The 23,114-nt window shown below is 44.2% G+C and overlaps 1 long non-coding RNA gene across 1 annotated transcript in view; it reads right to left on the reverse strand.

Annotated features, from left to right (window-relative positions):
- LOC146860971 (uncharacterized) overlaps positions 1-19,495 on the reverse strand; it is a 148,679-nt gene extending 129,184 nt beyond the window's left edge. The window contains exon 1 of the long non-coding RNA XR_014979224.1: positions 19,213-19,495. This is a non-coding gene — a long non-coding RNA (uncharacterized LOC146860971). The remainder of the gene's footprint in view (positions 1-19,212) is intronic.
- Positions 19,496-23,114: the final 3,619 nt, after the last annotated feature.

Below are 23,114 nucleotides of genomic sequence, written 5' to 3' on the forward strand. Positions count from 1 at the left end.
GTCCCCAATGATGATTTTTTTTGGGATGTAGCGAAAGCGTGTTTAGATATGAGTCTATTTAAGGATTGAATATTGTTTTATTTTGTCCTTACTAATAATGCTTGCAATTGTGTTTTAATGGGATTTTAATTCTAAAACAAGGTGTTTATGATGGATTATATCTAATGCAATTGATTTAAATTATTTTTATTGTAAATAGTTATTTATGTCTTTTTATGGTATTATACCGAAATAAAAGCTTTTTGACTGACTGACTGATATTTATTCACAATTTAAAGGCTGTTTGCAAATTGCACCTCTTTTGCTGAAGGTGCGCCTAAAGTTGCTTTGTGCAGGACCCCTTTTGTGCTACAGATTCTCCCTCTCAGCCACTGACTAAATGGCTGGAGGAGTGAGTTTCTATTGGTTTGGGAGTGATAAAAGTTGCAGAGCACCAAAATGTACAAAAGTGCACTTTTTGCAAAAAAGAGTCAACAGCTGCTGCTTTTTTCCTTGGTGGTGTTTGGATGCGCAGCGAAAGAATCATTTAAGACCTGCCTCACACATTTGCATTGAAAGACACTGATATCACATATCATCTAAGTTGACGTTTCTGTTTTAAAAAAATGTAACTGTGGTCATTTCTGCAGATGTGTAAAGTTTCCACTCAGAAAGGGAATACGTTTTTTGTCTCTAGTAGTTGAGGAGCATATATATTCCTATAAGCTGTTTAAGAGTATAGTTGATTTTTCCAGTGAATGCTTACATTGCGTATATGTTTCCAAAAAAAGGAAAATAAGCATGTTTTTTCCGAGAATATAAAAAATGCAAAAATAAATAAATAGGGAATGCATTAAACAAATACATCAGTAAACATTTGTTGGCAAAGCCAATAGATCCAGCTTTTGTAGGGCTAGTGCCAAACCATTCCTTAGCCAGTGCTTGCACATAAATCATTGTTGAAAGAAAAAATGTGGATGTCATATTGGAGTACACTTTTTTTTTTAGTAGCGCTTATAAGGATTACTGATGATGTGCCACTATGCATTGATGGTAATCTTGAAAGGGGTGTTCTGAAAGGAACATTACAAAGTGGTCACTAGCCTGTATCCATGCATCATGACGTAACAATGTGGGCGTCATTAAGGGGTCGGCAGGAGTTGCAACAGCGACCCCTGACAAGCATTTGGGACCTCTGAAATACAGAGATCGCACTCCCTGGGATAAAAAACAAACAGGGCTCCTTAAGAGCCGTGATGCTTTCTGATGTTTGTATCCACTCAAACTCTACATCTGCAATATGCAGGCAGTCACGGCATAGTCCCAGTTTCTGTCGAGAGTTCACAATGTTGATACTCTGTTAGCAGGCTACTTTCTTTAAAGAACTGTGAAAGGTCCTTCAGTGTGTGTGTGTGTGTGTGTGTGTGTGTGTGCGCCACGGAAGCTTGCACTTGCCTGAAGAAGAGCGCCTGCTTCCCATTCAGACTTTTCAATTAATCTGTATGAACTAAGGAAGGTAAAAGTTGTAGCATCTTTCAATGAGTAGTTTACTCAGTACTTTATAATCCATGTTCATTATGTATAACAGTCTATAAGAAGACAGCATCATAGAGTCTCTCCCTGGTTTTAGGATTGATGTGACCAATGCCGTCCTAATAGAACCTGGGAGTCCACCAGCCTCTTTGTCAAAGTTATATATCGCCAGCAGCTTACGTGCCAGGAAGTTCTCAAATGTGGCATAGAGATCTGTGGGTAGGCCATCATAACCCAGAGTCTTGCCTTCTGCCAACAAATGCAGGGCCTGTTTAATTGCCTCCTCAATGAGGGGTGTCTTCAAGGCTTCACTAGGCTACCATGTGATCTGTGAGAGAAGCGATCCAGTAAGGAATTCCTCTGTACTAGATGGGGTGGGCATTTGGGCTGGTGAGTAGAGTCATGCATAGTAGCTTTTGAAGGACCCTACTGATGTCCAATTGTGTCTGGACAATGTACCTATCACAGGTCATGACTGCTGTGAGTGGAGGGTCAAGTAAGGATGGCTTGATCAATGTAGCAAGCAGTCTGTTGCCGTAGAAAGAAAGAGACGATACGACTTCCGTTGGCAAGTGTAACCTGTATGCGTCAGTGCCATGTGGAATCAAGGAGCACACAATGCAGGACTTGTTGGAAGTCTGTGTACCTATCCCCGTCAAATGATGGTACCACATATTTTCTAATAAGCTTGCATGAATACTATGGGATATATTTTTCTGCTCAGGTACTGCTCTGCAAGGCTGTGATATTTTGACGTAATGCCATACATGAGGTGAAATACCATTGCAATGTAGTCGTCAGCATAAGAAGGCATAAAAAGAAAAAGCAAAACAAACTGTCCACTAGCAGAGTCATTAAAATACTATACTCATGCTTTTAATGGAGACATTTTTACTCCTGTGTCTCTCTTTTCCCCTCTTGCTCCCCCTCTGTCTGTGGAAGTGTCTGAGGCAAGGCAGAGTCCCGTTGAACGTCCGACAAGTGGATCCATGGCTTGCTGGAAGTGTCTGAGGCAAGGCGGAGTCCAGTCGAACGTCCGACAAGTGGATCCATGGTTTGCTACCATCCACTTTTACTGAAGTGGGGGATATTCATTGCCACTGAGAAGGGGCCTTCAAACTTCTTGTCCCTCCATTTTCTGACAAAGTTCTGAGTATAAACTTGTTTTCCAACGGGTATTAGACTGGTCTGCTTGGCTACAGTGGTCTTCTCATTTCCCAATACCTGTTTAGAAAAGAACTTGGCAGGTTTCATTAACTTAGACAAGTAACAATGAGTTTCATCCCTTCAAAACCTCAGCCACCTTATGGGCATCTGTCTTTTGCCGCGCTATCGGTAAAGAGCCGGGCATGGGATGTCCTGTCACTATTTGATGAGCTGTCAAATGGTGATAGCTTCTTGGCTGATTTCTGAGGGCGTACAAAGCCAGTGGTAGGCAGTGCAGTCATTTCTTTTGCAGAGTAGCATATAGTTTGCTTATTTTATTCTTGAAGAGGGGATGAGACAGATGACAGTTTATGTTTTATTCCTAGGGTGATGCAAATGTGTTGAAATACTGCATTAACAAAGTGGGGGCCGTTAGAGCGATTCACTTCTGACACACCCCACCTAGATATTACCTGTCTTATCAGAAAGTTGGCATCATTATGTACAGAGGGTCCTGCCACAATCCATCGTGAAAATAAATGAACAATTACTATAATATATCTGTAATTGTTACATCTTTCTATCATGTCTACAACATTTTAAAAAATGTATTTGGACCTGTTGGGCGTGGTATTGTTGAGGTGATCACTTTTAATGTAGGCTTAGCGCTATCCTCTTGACCTACTGTACATTCTGCATTGTACATAGTGATCATTTTAGATAGTTGTGGAATAAACCAATATGCCTGTAATGTAGCAGGAACATAGTCCTTTGCGGTGTGTGCTGGGAGATGTAGTTGCCCCAGAGCTGTGTACAATAGGGCTTTTTGAATTAATGACTTACCTGTACTCTCTGGTCTGTATATGAAATCTGTTGTTGAGTGGGTGCAGCCCCTCTGTTTCCCACTGTTCCCTTTCATGAGGAAGTGCTTGTTCTTGAAATTCGCGCAAATGTAACTTTGCTGTTTCCATATATGGGGGTGGTAATTCCATAGCATCCTGCTGCCTGCTTGTCATCATACCTAATGTGCGTTCATCATAGTCATTATGATTTGGGGATGCTTAAGCGGCTTCTTTTGCTGCCTAGTCTGCCAGAGCGTTACACCTGGACATAAGTTCTTGCAGATTGGTGTGCGCTGCACACTTGATCACTGCCACTTAAGATGGAAGAGTTAGAGCTTTCAATAACTATGCCACTAAATCTTTGTGCATCACAGGGGGCACATCAAGTTTAAGAAATCTCCTCCATTCCCATCTGTGAATGTGGTGACGCCTGCTGAATCTGAGTAAATCGTGACCTCTAGTCCCTCAGCTTGCTGCAATTCTTCAATAATGGCCACTAATTCTGCAGCCTGTGCTGAAAAATGAGAAGGTAGTGGCATCGGGCTAATATTTGTAATGTATCAGATAATCCCTACTGTTAAACTCTTACAACTGATGCTCCAGAATGTCTAATCCCAGTTTCCTGATCTATGAAAGAGGACCCATCTTCAAAAAGCATTATGCTCCTTCTGATGGGGTTGTCTCTCACCCTATTTCCTTCACCTCATTTCCTTCATCTGGTATGTAATTAGCACAGTCATGTACCTGTTCATCATCAGTAACTGGGTGTGCAAAGAATGTTGCTGGATTAACTGTGTGACAGCGAACCCAGATGCCTTCTGAGTTGTGAAGGTGTTCTTGCCTCTTTGTAAGATAGCAAACACTGCATATTCTACATACAGTGCTAAAGGTAATCCCATCACTATGGTGGTGCATTTCTTGATCACAAATGCCGCATTAAGGTGGTTCTTTCCTTGTGTCCCACTTTTGATCTGGTTGCCCTGATGAAGGTGTGACCCGCATTTGGTTAGACACAGAAACGCGTGTTGGCGCTGGATAACCTCGTTCCTCCAGATACCTTCAACCTTCATAAACAACCGCAATGGAGCGCACACCGCTAGCTCCTCCTCCGGGTCGCCCCATGGGAAGCTGGTGCATGAAGTTCTTAAGTGGTTCACCCCAGTGGGTGCAAGTAAGTACTTGTTAAACTGATGATCTCTAGACCCGATACATGTCCAGGGTTTTAAAATATCGCCCGAGACATGGCTCGGGTTTCGGGATAACTTCCCTCCTCAGTAGAGAAAATAGTTAGGGGTGGAAGAGAAGGCCGCCAAGCAACCGTCAGGTGACATTCAGGCTCCTTTGAGCCGGTGGGGCTGACGAGCCCATGGCTACGCACCTGCGCGCCTTGAGTGGTACTTTACCTGAGAATATGTTTTGGCAGCCTACGCAGAAACCCTACACCCATACCTACTCCCTGCTGACGAGAGGCAACTACCTCAAAACACGTGTCCAGGTTTGGCTAATGCAACACTTATTTTCATTTTAAACTTTTGGCATAGGCGTACCCGTCGACGCTACTTCATGGACCACAATTCTATGGGGTAACACGCTGGTAGGACTAGCAGAGTGCGGCCAATCGGATTTTTGTTTACATTCAGGCTCCTTTGAGCCGGTGGGCTGACGAGCCCATGGCTACGCACCTGCGCGCCTTGAGTGGTACTTTACCTGAGAATATTTTTTGGCAGCCTACGCAACCCTACACACATACCTACTCCCTGCTGACGAGAGGCAACTACCTCGAAACACGTGTCCAGGGATGGCTAATGCGACACTTATTTTCATTTTAAACTTTTGGCATAGGTGTACCCGCCGACGCTACTTCATGGACCACAATTCTTTGGGGTAACACGCTGGTAGGACTAGCAGAGTGCGGCCAATCGCATTTTTGTTTACATTCAGGCTCCTGTGAGCCGGTGGGGCTGACGAGCCCATGGCTACGCACCTGCGCGCCTTGAGTGGTACTTTACCTGAGAATATTTTTTGGCAGCCTACGCAGCAACCCTACACACATACCTACTCCCTGCTGACGAGAGGCAACTACCTCGAAACACGTGTCCAGGGATGGCTAATGCGACACTTATTTTCATTTTAAACTTTTGGCATAGGCGTACCCGCCGACGCTACTTCATGGACCACAATTCTTTGGGGTAACACGCTGGTAGGACTAGCAGAGTGCGGCCAATCGGATTTTTGTTTATTTCCACAACCTTCCACTGAGAGGACGCACAATAGTTGTTTTTGTTAATATTAATCCCTTGTATAGAATCCTTAATTACCTTAGACTTTGGACAACATTTCCTATGATGAATTGCTCTTAAGTGGTTAGAATGTATGAGTATGTGTGTATTTGCAGATGTGAGTTTTTGAGTATATGAATGTGGGACCCTATTTATCTGTTTTGTACTAATAAAATTATGTCTTATGTTATTGTTTTGCAAACTTTGACAAAATGTTGTTAATACCAAAAATAATAAAATAAAAAATATATCTATTTTGTCATATATATAAAACATCTTCTCTGTTTTGTTTGGGGGAATTTGTTTTTGTTAGCTCAGCAAGGTACCTATTTTGCAGTGACCCTGACGGGCACTCCCCATATTATCGCTAGACAGGTCGGGTTCTTTGATTGTTATTGGTCACAAATGCTGCTGTAGCCAGTGCTTGCTCGCGTGGGTAGTGACCTTTCATGAAGGGCTCTAGCTTCTCACTGTAGTAGGCAATCTGTTTGTGTCCGATGTCTTTTGAGTCAGCAGGGCTGTGGAATTTAATAAAATATTTACTTGTCCATGGGACACGTAGCTTCATAAATCTACTTGTCCTGTACAAGTTCCACTTGTGCCTTTGGTGCCATGTAGTGCACCGTCAAATAATGGCAGCGCTCATAGAAGAGCTCGGATACTAGCCTCTCTGGTTATGTCAGGCTCATAGTATAGAAGGATTTGAATACTAGTGATTTCCTCATTTTGCCTCTTTTCTGCATTTCTACCCATTCATCCTTTCATTCACCATTGATATCTAGCATTTCACCTTTACATTGGCTTCCATTCATTCTTTCATTAGCCTTTCACCATTCTGTTTGTCAATCCATCCATCCGCCCATCCATATCCAAATCTACCCATCCATCCCCAAACATATCCATCAGTCCATCTCAGCCATCTGTCCATCCTTTCGCTCACCCATTCTTTTGCTCATTCATCAATTTACCCTTTCAATCATCCATTCTTTCGCTTACTGATCCATCCACCCTGCAACCCATCTATCTTTTCACCCTTTCCTTCATCAACACATCCATCGTCCATCCACCATCCCTGTCACTCATCCATCCTTTCACTCATTCATCCATCTAGGAAGCCACACTTACACCCATACACTCACTCATCTATCCACCCTTTCACCCACTCATCCATCCTTTCACTCACTCACTCACCCTTACATGTTAATTATGGGCCTTTGTCTTCCAAGCTGTAGCTGCTAAAGTGAGTGGTTCACGACGCCCCTGGCCAAACCTATCCTTCCAGCTCCAAATCTATATCATTCAAACTTATCCATCCCTCGTTCCTTCCACTCATCCATCCATCCTTTCGCTCATCCATGCATCCACTTTCACCCCCTCCATCCACCCTTTCACTCATATCCATCCACCCTTTCACTCATATCCATCCACCCTTTCACTCATCCCTCCATCCAGCCATCCTTTTGCTCTTCCATCTTTCACCCCTCCATCCTCCTTTCCACTCATATCCATCCACCCTTTCGCTCATCCCTCCATCCATCCATCCTTTTGCTCTTCCGTCTTTCACCCCATCCTTCCTCCTTTTCACTCAACTATCCACCCATCAATCTAGCCATCCTTCCACCCATCAATCTAGCCATCCTTCCACCCATCTATCCATCCTGCCACACATTTATCCATCCTTCCACCCAGCCATCCATCCACCCACCCTTCCACCCCATCAGCCATTCATCCACTCTCTCTGATCCATCAATCCACCCTTTCATTCAACCATCCATCCTTTTACTCATCCATCCACTTTGACCCCATCCATTAACTCACCCTTTCATTCATCCCTCCATCCACTATTTCACTGAACTATCCACCCATCAATGTATCCATCCTTCCACCCATCAATGTATCCATCCTTCCACCCACCTAACCATCCATCCATCCACTGACCCATCCATCCACTCACCCACCCATCCATCCACCCACCCCATCAGCCATCCACTCTCTCTCATCCATCAATCCACCCTTTCATTCAACCATCCATCCTTTCACTCCTCCATCCAATTTGACCCCATCCATTCATTCACCCTTTCACTCACCCATCAATTCTTCCACTCCTGCATCCTTACATCCATCCTTTCACTCATCCATCCACTTCAACCCCATCCATCCATTCATCCTTGCACTCATCCATTCATTCTCTCACTCATCCATCCTTACATCCATCCTTTCACTCATTCATCCATGTATATATCCATCCACCCTTTCATGTCAATTATGAACCTTTGTCTGGACCTGCAGAAAGAAGAGGCCCATTAAGAACTCCACAGCTGCTGTAGCTGCTACAGCAGCGTGTTCAGATGCCCCTGGTCCACGCACAAAGTGAGACGATGAGGCAAATATGAGAGGCACAGGGGAGCGGGTCAGGGCAGTCAGAGGGGGCAGCAGAGGGGGGTGGGGTGGGGTTAGCAAGTACAGGCATTGGGTGAAACATAAGGTGTACAGGAAAAGCAAAGTGCAAAGGAGGGTTGTGCAGGGGCTGCAAGTGAAGGGAAAGCATGGGCTTTACTGTAGGCCCCCAGAGACGAGGGTCAGGAGGGATCTTGGGGCCGATTTTAGGCAGAATGGTGAAGCACAGAATAAAAGGTAGGGGGTCACAAGGTTAAAGTCAGAGCAGGAGTCAATAGGCCCCTAAGGCATCCTCTTACATTCCAGTGATGTGAGTGTTCTGGAGCTGCAGAATCTCCATGTTCATCTCATGCTGGAAGAAAATGGAAGGACCAAAGGAGGGCCTGGAAGCCACACAAGAGCCTCGGGGAGAAAGCAAAAAGATTCTTACCTGACAGTGCTATTGATGTTTTATATGGGGTTGCAACTTTGAGCCCAGCTCCATCTTGTTGTTCTGCTCTGAGGAAATTAAAGTGCAGGACCCAGCTTTTGCATTGACTCTTTCACTGCCAATAAACTGCTCATAGCTCCTTATTAACTGGCTGTGACCAAAAGGGTTGAACAGCTGTGTATCAGATTACCTTAAGACTGTCTACTTGTCCTTTGGACAAGTTAGAAATAAAAACCTCTTGCCCTTGTAAGAAATCTAGATGTCTCGGGCGCCGGCGTCAGGAGATAGGAATTCCCCACCCCTGAGTCAGTACTGTCCATATTGTCATTCCATTACAATGACAAGAGAAGTAGAATATTTTGCTGTAGTCAGGTGTACCTTACAATGGAGCATTCGAGATTGCCATATTTAGCTCCCGAAATGCTGTATCGCTTTTATCAGTTCATTTTATTTTGTTTCCATTAGCATGGGTCTCTTTTAGAGCAGCCCGAAGTGGCGCAGTCAAGGTGGCATAATCAAATACCCACTGCCTCATGTAATTGCAGAGTCCTATGAACTGCTGCATTTATTTTGTGGTGGTGGGCTTGGGCATGTTTCTGATGCTCTCTGCTCTGTCAGGTATCACCATCCTCCCGTCTTTGGATATTATCTGTCCCAAATAGTGAACTTCTGTCTGCAAATATTTGTCTTTTTCCACTTTGTATTCTTTTTTTGCAAGCATGTAAAGGAGACCAATGGCATCATCTCTGCATATGTTTTCAGTGGGGCTTCACACGAAAATGCCATCCACGCACTGTAAAAGGGTGCTTTTGCATTTTCCATTTGCTAAATCCTTTTTCACTGTCCTGGTGAAGATACTAGGGACTCACAATAGCCTTGAGGGAGCATTCTATAGTAATACTGCATTTGTCTGTACGTAAACCCTGTTAAATACTGACTATCTGGGTGCAGTGGAATGCTGAAAAATGAAGTTTTCAAATCAATCACTGAAAAGTGGGGGGCATCCGTAGGAATGTTATTCAGTATGGCTGACGGGTCTGGTAGCACTGGAAATACTGGTATTACTATATTGTTCAGGGGTGGAAATCTTAAATCATCCTTCAAGTCCCGTCCCTCCCCCCCCCCCAGCCTTCTTTATCAAACAAATCGGGGTATTACAGGGTTGTAATGGTTAGAGGTGTAAAGCCCTGCATTGTAAAAGTTTTCACGGAGTAAAGAATGCGGGGTAATAGCATGCGTTGTAACGCATTCATGGTAAAGGATGTTTACCATGGGTGACTGTGCATGGCTGTATGTATGAGTGAGTGAGTGGGTGTGTGCGTGGCTCTATGGATGAGTGAGTGGTTGTGTGAGTACTTGTATGGGTATGTGAGTGGTTGTGTGGGCGAGTGAGCTGGTGTATGAGAAGTTGTATAGCCATGTGAGTAGGTGTGTGAGAATTTTTGAGGATGATGTCATTGGTGATGTCATGAGTGATGTCATTTGAGTTCCATCAGTGATGTCACTGACCATGTCATAAGTGATGTAAGGTTATAAGCAGTGCATTGCGGGGGCGTAAGTTATAGTTAGCTCAGCTAATTATAACTGATGAATTTCATTGGTTTTGTATGAGTGAAATCTGAGCCCAACTATAACGTCCCTGTAAACTTTGTTTTTTTCCAGTGACTTTCTAAGGTATATTCAATTCAAAAATCTTTATTCGGATAGAGGTGTATCCATAACAGCATTTTATCACATATCTATAAAATAAAATCGTTCATAAACAAACATCATATTATAAGCGATAAGAACAGTGTTCATTACGAGCTCTCTTAATTTAAGTCATATCAAATCATTACGGGCAGTTTAAGAACTAATCTGCACACAGTATCCATTTAAGTCATATTAAACATAATGAGAATATATATAAAATTAGTTCGAATAAAACAACCTTCATAAAGTGCACATTGAATTACGGGCGCGTACCTTAAAAAGGTGCCAACACGGAAAATTAATTCATCATTTTCTAATTTAAGAATTTCTATGTACGCTGTTTCTAAATGAATAGATGAGTTTTTCTTTAAAAAAAAAAAAAATGGTATAAAAAATAGTTTTGCGTATTCTATATAAAAATTACAAAAATATAAAAAGTGAAGTGTTGTTTGCCCGCTCCGACCTTCACAGGGGTATAGTAATTGATCTAAGTTAGCATTATACCCCAAAGGGAAGCAAAGTAAGAATTTGACTGTGCCAGCCCTTAAACGAACGAGAAGTCCTCTTTCCCAGCGGCCTATTGGTTTTAAGAGGTAACTAGATGGCATGTGTGAGACATCCTCAATTGACATGTAGGTTGCCACGGACGTTTTCAGGGCCTCCCTTTCGTGTCTTGCCTTCCTGTAGTGTGCATATAAAGCCCCACAAAGGACTTTTTTTTATTAATGCGGTCTGTTCAAGTAGGATTTAAGAAAACCTGTACATGATTAATAGAACTCAGGCTCTCCCTCACTGCAGCAAGCCACGGTATTTCCTTTCCCTTCTCACACTTCAGGCAATCTCTTATTATCTCTCTGGTGAGGGATGCTGCTGGGTTTTTTCAGATTGATAACCAAAATATGGCAGGGCGAGCCTTTATATAATCCTCTATGTAGTGCAAGTTCAGTTCGCTGTGGCAAACATATTCTGATGTGGAGATCAGTGCTCCCAAGAGTTTCAGACAAAATCTATTTTCTTCACGCTGGGTGGTATTACTCTTTGCAAAGCCCCAGACCCCAGCACCATATGTTGCTGTTGGAATACACAGCGTTTTATAGATTTTCATGATTGCTAAAGTTACCCCTGTCCTTTTGGGCTGTGGAAGGCCAAGAATTGAATTGATAGCTTTCGAAAACGTATTCCTGCTATATGCCACATGGACAGCATAGGAACCATTAGCAGTGAAGACTAGCCCCAGGGAGGGAAAAGTGCCACAGTGATGGAGTTTAAAAGATACTTTTTCAGCCCACAAGACATGATAAATTATCTTTTAAAATTAGTACAAAGATCTAAACCAGCCATAAAATCCACAAAACCCCGCACTAGGATACGTAAGGCATTGGGTGTGCGGTCCGTTAGGACTGCATCATCAGCTTATAATAGGGCGGGGAGTGTTTTACCATTGATTCTAGGGACATCATTAGTGAGTACTATTCGAGAGTTATGTAAATCATTGATATATAAAATAAAAAGCAGAGGGGCCAAGACACACCCCTGCCTGACTCCTCTGCCAACTCTGATGTAGTTTGAAACCTCTCCACCCTTTATTAGTCCTCACCCGGGCTTTCAGGTCCTTGTGCAGGTAAGCTAAAAAATGAACTAAAACCTCATCCAAACCATATTTTAAAAGAATAGACCATAAACGAGACCGGTTAACAAAATCAAAGGCCGAGGTAAGATCCATAAAAGCCAAATATATTGGGGATCGTTGGGTTACATTATACTTCCCAATTATTAAGTTAAGATTTAGGCATTGTTCAATTGTGCCTATTTTATTTCTAAATCCTAAGTGGCATGTTTGTAGAATGCAATCCTCCTCAGCTCAAGTTTTTTTCTCATTATATAAAATCCTCCTTAAGATTTTCATTGTGTTATCTATCAGGGAGATCGGTCTATAGCAGCTTGGCTGGGAACGGTCACCCTTTTTAAAAATTGGTACGATTATGCTTGTTGACCAAGTTTTTGGAAGCGGAGCATTAGTTAGGTTATTAAAAACATTTAATAAAAGTGGGGCCCAGAACTCCGGTTTATGCTTAATCAAATCAATAGGCAACCCGTCAGGTCCGGTAGCTTTTTTTCCCAATCTCTGTTGAATAGCGTCTTCAACTTCGAGTAGGGATATTGGAATCACAGAGGGGATCTGGTGCTCTGCGTGGTCCTCATTAAGTATTGGTGCTGAGTAGATCATAGAAAAATGAGCCTCCCATACCTCGCTAGTTATATTACAGCTTATCGAGGTCAGTGGATCTCATGTCTTTAACGGCTGCCCAAAAAACATTCCCATTCTTTAAAGTGGTAGCCTGTGCAAGTGCATCCCAATGTTAATTCACAAGTTCTTCCTTCCTATATGAGAACGCTACCGTGTACTTTTTCCTTAACAATTTGATAAGAGAAGGATTTCTTTGGTTTGTTAAGAGTGCCTTACGAATCTGTCTATTAATTAATGAACAGTCACCGTTAAACCATTTTGGCCATGTTGTACTTTCAAGATTGGTTTAGATATTATGGATTTAGGGCCATATGTAGGAAACATACAATTTACCGATTCATAAATACTGAATTTTACCGAATCGGTAATTATGAATCGGTAAATAGTATGTAGGTAAACAATCGGTAAAAATTACCGATTCGGTAAAAATCGGTAAATGAATACAGAATCCTAAATACCGGCCGGAATCATGAATCGGTATTTACCGAATCGGTAAATACCGATGTGGTATTTACCGATTCGGTAAATACCGATTCGGAGTTTACCGAATCGGTAATTCAAATATACATCACTTTATGAATCAGCCAATCCAGTGCAAGGCCAACCCCACCCAACCAGGAAGTGGCCACACCCAGGCAGGTGCACACAATCAACAGACTCTGGAGAGGCTGGGAGTGCAGAGCAGAGCAAGGGAGCCAGTGCCCGATTGTGAACCTCAAACTAACAATGTCCAGCCAGGAGACAGAGAGAGATGGAGGGGAAAGGAGGAGGAAACAAAAATTTAGCCCAAAGGAACTGCAGGTACTAGTGGAGGAGGTGGTCAAGCAGCACCAGAAGCTCTTTGGAAAGCAGTCCCTGCAAGTGCCTGAGTCGGAGAAGAGGAAAATCTGGCTGGGATTCCAGGCGCAGGTGAATGCAATCGGAGTGACCCCCAGGGACATAGACGTGCTGAAAAAGCGGTGGTACGACCTACATATCGTCACGAAGAGGAAGATGGGGGAACTGCAGAAGGAGGCCAGCCGGACAGGAGGGGGAAGGAACAGGGCACCTGCCCTTACAGAACTGGAGGAGCTGGTGGAGTCCACAATAGAGCCCGAGAGTGTCGTGGGGATTGGGGATGCCGACAGCTCTGCCAGAGCCGCCACCAAACAAGGTAAGACGCATGCACAGCAATGTGACCCCCCCTACCACTATCCCAACTCCCCAATTGGGCAATGAGTATCCCACCCCAGTCCATGTGTTAGTGCATACTAGCCATGCATTATGGGAGATGTAGTCCGGGAAACCCCAACCATGAACTGAATAGCACAGAACAACAAGGCATGTTACACACATTAGCGAAAAGCAGGCAGAGGACAATGTGAGAGTGTTTCAGAATTGTATTGTGATGCTAGCAATGCAGGGCTTCAGGTACACTGAGCTGATGTTGCATTTCTGTCCACAGACGATACATTGCGCAGGACTGCACATGAGACGGGAGAGAGGGCACACCGGAAAGACAGCTCAGGGAAGGCCACCACAAGTTCTGGCCAGAGATCAGCACCACATGCAGCCTCACCACCACAGCCAGCATCACCACCACAGCCAGCATCGCCACCACAGCCAGCATCGCCACTCATGCTGGAGTCACCGGCATCATCACCGCCTGCATCGCTCAGGTCGAGGAGGCGTGCTGCTTCCAGGTTGCAAGTGTCGGAGTCCTCATCCGAAGACTGCAGGGGGCCGGAACCGTCCACTGTGCCCCTGGATGGTAGCCATGCCAGTGTGCCCTCCACCTCTGAGGGAGCACACACAGGTGCCAGACGTCGCCGCAGGGCTCGGGTGCAGAGTCCACCACCACAGGTTGAGAGCCATGGAGTGTTCTCGGGGCTGGAGGCCACCATGGTAAAGATACAGCGCCTACAGGCAAGGGCAATGATGTCAGTGCAGCGGCAAATGCGGGGACTCCAAGATACATTGTAAATATGGACAGGGGCATCAGCGCTATGGCTGAGGGAATGAGTGAGACGGCTGCGGGCATGCGGGACATGTCCCAGTCCGTTATGCTGCTGTGCAGTAAGTTTGATGCAGACAGAGCTGCACGGCGCCGGGAACGGCAGAGAAGAGACAATCATACACGGGCAGTCAACCGGCTGGCAACTGCCACTTCGCTGCTCTGCAGGCGCTCTGTGGCAATGCAGGAGGGCCTGACGCACTGCAGCAATGACGTCTCAAGGGGGATGGTGAGGGTCACCAGTGCACTGGAAGTGCTACTGACAAGCCAGTCGGCCACAACTGGTGCTGGGGATGTTGTGGACAGCGTAGAAACCACCAGCAGGAGCAGCAATACCCCCCCTGTCCCAGATACACGGAGGAGCAGCAGGCGGCATGGGGCTGCCACTAGCGAGGATGCACAATCAATGGCATCCCGCACTGTAGTGCGTGGGCGCAGACACTAATGCTGCACAGTATAGCATGAGACATTTGGGTGAAGTAACCCTTGATTTGCAACTGGTGATTGCACAATATTGAGAGGACAGGTTTTTCTTTGTGTTGTGGCGTAGTGCCGCATAATTAAACTACGTCATGCCATCCAACTACTGGCTGTGTCCCCTTATTTACTCAGAAATAGTTGCATGTGATCTCTGCCCGTCTCTCTCCCATCTGTTGCTACTCCAGCTGCGTTGGCCTCTGTCTGTGCAGACTCATCATCATTGTCCTCATAATCAGTTAGCTCCACCTCTGTACCTCTCTTCGTGGCAAGGTTGTGCAGCATTGCACAAGTGGCAATGATTTTGCAGCAGATGATGGGTGAGTACTGGCGTGCGCCTCCGCTTTTGTGGAGGCAGCGGAACCTGCTTTTCAATAGTCCAAACGTGCGCTCCACCACATTGCGTGTTGATTTGTGTGCCACATTATATCGTCTCTCACTCGGGGTTGATGGGTGTAGGTAGGGAGTGAGGATGAATGACCGCACGGCATATGCACTGTCGCCTAGGTGAGTAAGAGAGAACCATCAGTCACATGCCTCAATACACAATAATTTGCACTAAGTATTAGGGAGCGTCACAGTGATTTACCTAGCAGGTATCCTTCTCCAAATTCTCCGGCAAGCAGTCGTGTGTAGATCCCACTGTTCTGGAAGATGAAGGAGTCGTGGGTGCTCCCAGGAAACTTTGCTACGATATCAGTGATTATGTTCCCAGCATCGCAGATTACCTGCACATTTATGGAGTGGGTGGACTTTCTGTTCCTGTAGATGTGCTCAGTGGCTGCTGGTGGGCAGATTGGAATGTGTGTGCCATCAATACAGCTTATGACATGCGGGAACTGTGCCATCTGGTAAAAGTCTGTCTTGGTTTTCTGCAGTTCAGCCTGTGTGTTTGGGAAGCTGATGTAGTGTTGCATTCTCTGCATCATGGCATCCAGGAACTTCCTGAAGAAACGGGACAGGCAACTCTGGGATACACCGCCTACCGCAGCTATCACCCCCTGGTAACTGCCAGATGCAAGTAGATGTAGGCTGCAGAGAACCTGCACATGTGGTGGTATCGCATGCGCCCTTCTTGTTGGCTGGTCCAGGAGTGGGTGCAGGTCCCTTATCAGGTCCATGATGGTTTGTGGGTGTAGCCTGTACCTTTCATGTATCTCAGCCTCAGTCTGTTGAAAGAGTGTGATGCGCTGTCTGTAAATGCGTTCCTCCCATCTCCAAATCCTCAGACCTGCTGCCTGTAGACGTAGGCGCCTTGCAATCACATACAGAGCAGCCATGGTGTCCACGCTGTTGCATTTTGGGATTGCTGATATGCACTGTTGCTGATTACCACCTGCTTTCAATCTGTGTTAATTACCTACTCTTAAATACCGAATTTCATGGATTTCTTAAATACCAAATTTACCTACATCTCTTTTCTCGTTTTACCACTTCATATTTACCGATTCGGAAAATATGTATTCGGTAAATATGAATCAGTAATTTAGAATTCGGTAAATATGAATCGGTGTTTACCGATTCTTATTTACCGAATCCTTCTTTTTGGCCTCCTACATCTCAATTGACTAAATACCGGTCGGTAACGGGATATTTACCGAATTTCGGCCGTTACCGACCGGTATTTAGCTACATATGGCCCTAAATGTCCTCACATAATTTTGAAAAGGCACCAATTACCTCGGGATTAAAGTCTTGAAGTGACAGACACGAATCAATAAGTCTCCAATAGTCCCTTATCATCTTAAAAAAGAGATCCGTATTATTGACTCCTCGCCAAACTAATCTTAGGTTGTCTGTAGAGGGGGACAGGTTCCTGGCGCCACACTCAATATATGTTGGCTTAGGGGAAATTTGCAATGCTATTTTAATAGGATTAAGGTCACCATGGATAGTCGGGACAACCTCAGCTTTCATTAAACAATCCTGAAGAATAGGAGAAAAAAAAAACATACTCTATAGTAGAGGCGCAACCCCTACCTCTAAATGTTGGTTCAGGGAGGTTATTATTATTAGTTGTAGAAGCCATTTCCATCACATTCATTACGTTGATTAAGTAGATGGTCCAATAATTCAACACCCCTATTACATGAGTGCCCCTTAGTACTGTGTCCTGGGATTGGGGTGATTTCCCTAGGGATCTTGGAATTAAAATTACCCCCCAAGAAAATCCCAACTGTGTTGCCGAATCAGTTATGAGGTTGTAATGTTGCAATAAAATCAAACACATTAATAAAATTTACATTGGGTACAGAATGAAAATCGTTATTATAAAAATCATTTAAACATATGGATACACCTCTTCTATATTTTAATGCTTGATATCTGTCATTGTTTATATCTAAAACCTTGACGCTACCTCCTGCAGCAATATTAACCCAAATTGAAAGACCGCCAGACAGGCGACCCAATTTTAGAGTTAAGGCAAGAGTATTAAAACATTCAAACCCTTCGATATATAAATCTTGCGTGGCCTGGAACATAAGAATGTCCTGCTCACGTGCAATGTCTAGCCAATCTGGAAGGATTATTTTTGACTCTAAAACTAGCGACATTCCAACTGAGAATATTTAGATTTAAATCATTAGTTACTTTATTTAACGTGTTATGTTCGCCCAGCTCTGAGGAATACAGATGCGCATTCGGTGAAAAAGGTGGGCTCGTTGGTTACCGATGATTGGGTCAGTCAATCCTGGGTATCCAAATCAGAAAGTGCTAAAAACCTGTTATGCGTTGTTTGGGAACGTTTTTTATCAAGGGCCCAGGAATCGGTTTATAAAAGTAGCCTAGCTGTAACGTGTAAATGCATGTGGAGTTGATAGTAAGGTCCTCCTGTGCCTTCAATAGTGATCTGACCATGGACAGTCTGCGAAAGTTGATCACTTTGCAATCCCCCTCTATGTTCTTTGGTGATGTGCCCACCAACCCTACTCTACGTACCATAATGATGTTATTCATATCTGACACATTAAACCTCCTATGTTTGGATAGCCAGTCTATACATTTGTTTAGCAATTGATCCCATGTCGCCCCCTGGTCTTTCTTAAGGGTCGGTATCCCTGCCAGCACCAAGACATAGGGGCATGCAGCTGGCGTCAATCCTAAGACCTCCGTGTTGGACTCGGAGGTTCCCTTTCTCAGGGGGTCAGGTGCGCTATTATTCAAACTGCCTAACTTTGGATTCACACAAGGAATGCTGGCCACTGATTCAAGCTGGCGGGTGGTGGGTAAATTTTGAACAGCTCTGGGTGTGTTTCGTACACTATTAGAGGCAAGAGAATTTATTGACACAACATTAAGCTTTTACAAAAAGCACTCCTTAACTTTGCTACATGTTATGCATGAACTTTCAATTAGAGGACCATTAGACAAGATTGGAGTTGGAATCAATTAATCAGAACTAGGACCAGCATCAATTGGTAAGATTGGGATTAAACCCTCTCCTATAGTGGCAGCAGTCTGATTAGTCTCTTGTTGTTGGCTCAGCTTATTATTCATAGTGTCCAGATGATCTAAACGTTCCCAAAGGGGGGTAAAATTCTTGTCTATCAAATCTTTGATTCGTACAGTGACAGTGTCAACAATAGTGTCAATAAGCCTATACCCAAAGGCACTATGTTCAAGTTTAATTGATATAGCCTCAGTCTGCGTACTAATAGTACTCATTGGTGCACGCATTGGTGATACGAACAATTGATGGGGACTGTATCCACGCGCTCAAGACAGTACGCAAAGAACTAGAGCGAGTAGGTTGCTTCCTTTTAGAACTGGTGGGCTTCCCAGGCTTCCTTTTATGATTGGCCACTGAGACAGCAGCTGGCGCTGGTGTGACCGCATATAGCTGTGGCTCAGTCATATCAGCTCCTTTGGGGCTCCCACGAGAATGAGCTGTATTGTTAATACTGGGTCCCAGGGACGTCAATGTGCGCAGTGCAATTATAAGCATATAGGTGGCTGCGGGTCGAAAAACAAAATCAGCTGGAGCCCCTTCTCCTGTTGAGTCGTTTGGTGGTACCTCGCTTCCCAAGGATAAACCTTGCTCAGTTCGATTTCACTGGAAACAATACTAACATCCCTTTCCAACCTACTATCAATGCTAGTGGTAGCAGGCCGCAGAGGCAATCTCCCTGTACGTTTCCCCAAAATTGATGTTTAAAGTCAGTTCTATCTGTCCAACATGATAAAAGGGCACTCACCTCAGTTTGCCTCAGTCACTCAGTTGTTAGAAAAGAAAAGAAGGGGGGCCCTGCCCTGCCTCTTCCTGGTGCTGACGGGCGCAGATGGGCCTGACCTTGGCCCGGGCTTTGCCCGTGCGCGGCTCGGGCACACCCGCATGCTGCCTGCGCCTTGGGAGCCCCGAGCTGAATTTATGCGCCTCTGGGCGCAAGAAACACGCTGGCGCCTCCTGTGCGCAACGGCTGTTGGGGGACGGAGTCCCCAGGAAAGATGAGACAAGGTGCAGCTGTGACGGGCTCCCACGCAGCGGGAGCCTCGAGCTGAATTTATGCGCCTCCGGGCGCAAGAAACACGCTGGCGCCTCCTGGGCTCAAGGGCTGTTGGGGGATGGAGTCCCCAGGCAAGATGCAGCGAGGACCGGCAGGCAAGATGCAGCTGTGACGGGCTCACACGCTGCGGGAGCCCCAAGCTGAATTTATGCGTCTCCAGGCACAAGAAACAAGCTAGCGCCTCCTGGGCGCAATGGCTGTTGGAGTATGGAGTCCTCAGGCAAAATGCAGCGAGGTGCGGCAGGCGAGGTGCGGCTACCGTGGAGGTTTAGTTAGAAATAGAGGGTTTTCATGTGTAACGTGTCTGATGGCACAATCAAGGTGAACGAGCAAGTTGGTGGTTACAGGGTGCGTGAAGGAGGTAATTATGTTGCCTGTCATGGCTTGAAAGGTACAGATTTATATGGTTTATGTTGTTGGTTACGGGGTTAGGATTAAGCAAACACACATTGATTTTAATTTTAATTAATCTTATTTTGTGTATGATAGTTTATGTAAATGGGTGGGAGAATATGAGAATTAATTTATGTCAGAATTAGTTTGGTTAAAACACAGTGATTTATCCAACAGTACGTTTTTTAAAATGTTATTTTGATGAGTCCAGTTTTATGGTAACTGAGTGAAATGTTTGATTCCTCTTATTCTAGTGACCCCTAACGAAGGGCTTTAAGAGCCCGTAATGCATTGTGTGATAATATATGAGGCAAACCACGATGAATTGTTAATCCCAACGTGCCACTGATAAGGCCTGGATGGGCATGCCAGTGGCATTTGAAAAAATGTGGAATAACGCGGCCTTTTAAGTGATTGGATAAAATATGGATGAAGCTGAAAATATAAATAATGATATGGATTAAACTCAGATTACTGGATGAACATTGGTTTATTGTTAAAATAAAGACTTTACTGCAAGGCTGTGTGTCTGATTGGCGCGTAAGGACGTGCCATATATACAGCGAATAATGCTCTCGTGCTATTTGGGACAGAGCACGTAATCAGTCAGCACGCCACAATATTGCCACGAGCAACCAGAACAGTCACAAGTATAAGAAGGTGTGCAAGCTATCATTCTCGTTTGTACTTTTTACATAGGTGCCATATTTCCCGTTCCCAGTTTCTTATTCTCCACAGATGTCAGCCTGTTCTCTGTGGGGTTCATTTCATATTGAAGTTTGCAACGTCGGTCATAAGTGACAGGACCTCCTCAGCAGTCCAGAGATCCTGTGAACGGTGTTATACCTGTGAGCTCCTTTATCAGGCAATCAACAATTGGCATCTTGACAGTAGTGATTCACGGGATAAACGTTGACGTTTGATGATTAGGGATTTAGAGAAAGGAAGTGTTAGGCAGGTTCCTGAATAGACATCTGATGCTTAATATGCTAGTGAAACAACCCTCACAGATGAAGAGATGTATCACACAGTATGTGCTGAGTCAAATTGATGTGCAAAGTTCTAAAACAGTTAAGAAATGACTTGGTTACCTGGGTCGTAATGTGCAGAGGGCAGTGGTTGGAAGAGGCAGCCACCCATACACTACCCAGGATATTTATCAGGTCCATATTTATTAAGACAGATGTCCTTGTTGTGGAATACAGTGAAAGTGTAGTTTGATAAGATAGTGAAATCCAGTATATTAGGCATAGGTGTTTGTTGAGCAGTATTGTCAATGAGGGTGTTGCAGTACACTTTAAACCACAGAGTAAAGCTTGTCCCCTTACATTTGCTTTGTTTTTCTCTAACCCCATTCGCGAGAGAAAAATGACTGCTGCCACAGAATATACATAGTTTGCTTCCTTTAACTTTGGCTTTCTGTCTCTGAAGGGGTTCCCGGGATAGACCACTGATTGTTGTGCGTTTTGTCAGTTCCCAACGATTCATGTATCCCTTCCCGTTCTTCCTGCTGTTATCTAATTGTGTGTACTGCTAGCACTGCCATGTTGCCTCTTATTTCCCACTGTGCAGTTCTTCAAGTAGCTGGTGGGCTGCTGCACCTTCACTCACTTCAACACAGATCTTCCCTTTTCCTTCAATTCCCTCATACAGTTACATTAAACTATAAAGTTTGGCAGTCCATCGGGCGGCATATTTTTCAAGATGAGTTGAACACATTTCATAAAGGCTTTTCTTGTCCACACATCTGCAACTCTGAATCGGCACTGAAGATTGGAAGGGGGTTAGTTTAGAGACTCGAAAGATTTTATGGGATGGCAGAACGCAGCTTTTGGGCAGGTCAACACTCGGTACATCTAATTTTCCCAGGCTAAAATCCGTTTTTTGGGGGTTTTCTGCTCCATATGTTATAAGTGAATCTCACTGGCGCTTCAAGGAAAAACAACCATGTTTCGCTGCTCTAGGCTGTGTCTCCTGCCATGTTTTCTTGACAATGCTAAAATCTGTTAACCAGATGTCTTGGATCAAAGACAAGAACATAGAGCATTCCTGGTTTTATCGAAAGCTGCTGCTTCTGTAGATACTTTGTTCATATGTCAATACTTTTAAAGCTCATCTTCCTGCATTTTTATGAGCTCTTATACCGTTACAGTACAGAAACCATCCAGACATGATCAATTCTAGAAATCTTCTGTAATGGGGTATACATGTTTGTTTCTTCTTAAGGGGTTTTCGACTGCTTGACTAATGCCAGATGATCCTCTTACTCCTGTTTTCGAAGTCACTAACAGACTCTGCTGAATCCCAAAGATGTAGGTTTCTTGCACAGTCATAGTGTGTTGACTTAGAATCACAGTAGCCTCACCTGGAACAACAGCTAGGTCTAGACCAGACCTCCATTCTACAACCAACGGCTAGGTAAGCTAGAGACTTCTTTATAGAGATATTTTGGTGGCTGATGGCCCGGTGTTCAGCTTATCAACCTCGTTAGACAATTTTTCATACTTTGAATTATAGTTTGTTTTGTATTTATTGGTGTTACGTAAGGTTCCTTTTAATTTCCATTATTATTTTGATTAAGATATCTGACAGGGTATGAGGAAATTAAATGGTTGGGTGGGAAGGGAGAGTCCGCGATATTAGGAGAACTTTTTGCCTTTGTGTGAGTGAGACAGGCAGAACTGTAACCAGAAAATTTAAAACTGCCATGGTTCTGCTTGAAGAAAAAAATGTATGCCTGTTTTATGTATACTCACTTTGGTAAAAATAAAAAGTGGAAGGATTTAAAGAGTTAGGATAAGCTCTTCCCATAAGCAGGTACTTACAGTATAGAGTGTCTTAAATATCTAATAAAAAGCAAACCTTAACAAGAGATCCAAGGAACTAAAATCAGGGTTTTCCCAGAAAAGTGGCAGACTTTCTTAAATGGGCATAAGGAAGCTCTGAAATGCTGGCAAGATTCTCAAGTTAAGAGTCTGAAAGACACCCAAGAACAATTAAGATCTCAAATTAGTCACATGAGTGACAGAATTAAGGCTTATTCTCTGATTGCACTGCCTTCTCGTTACCTCGTTACCCAAATAACTGATGAGGCCTGGGAAGATGGGGAGGAAGATCCCTTAAGTATCTTAATCTTACCATATCTGACAAATGAAGCTAGTTTCCCATGAGGTGCACCAGTTGGAGCACCAGCAGGTAAT

This window comes from Triturus cristatus, chromosome 3_1 (genome assembly GCF_964204655.1).
Source record: "Triturus cristatus chromosome 3_1, aTriCri1.1, whole genome shotgun sequence".
NCBI classification, from domain to species: Eukaryota; Metazoa; Chordata; class Amphibia; order Caudata; family Salamandridae; genus Triturus; species Triturus cristatus.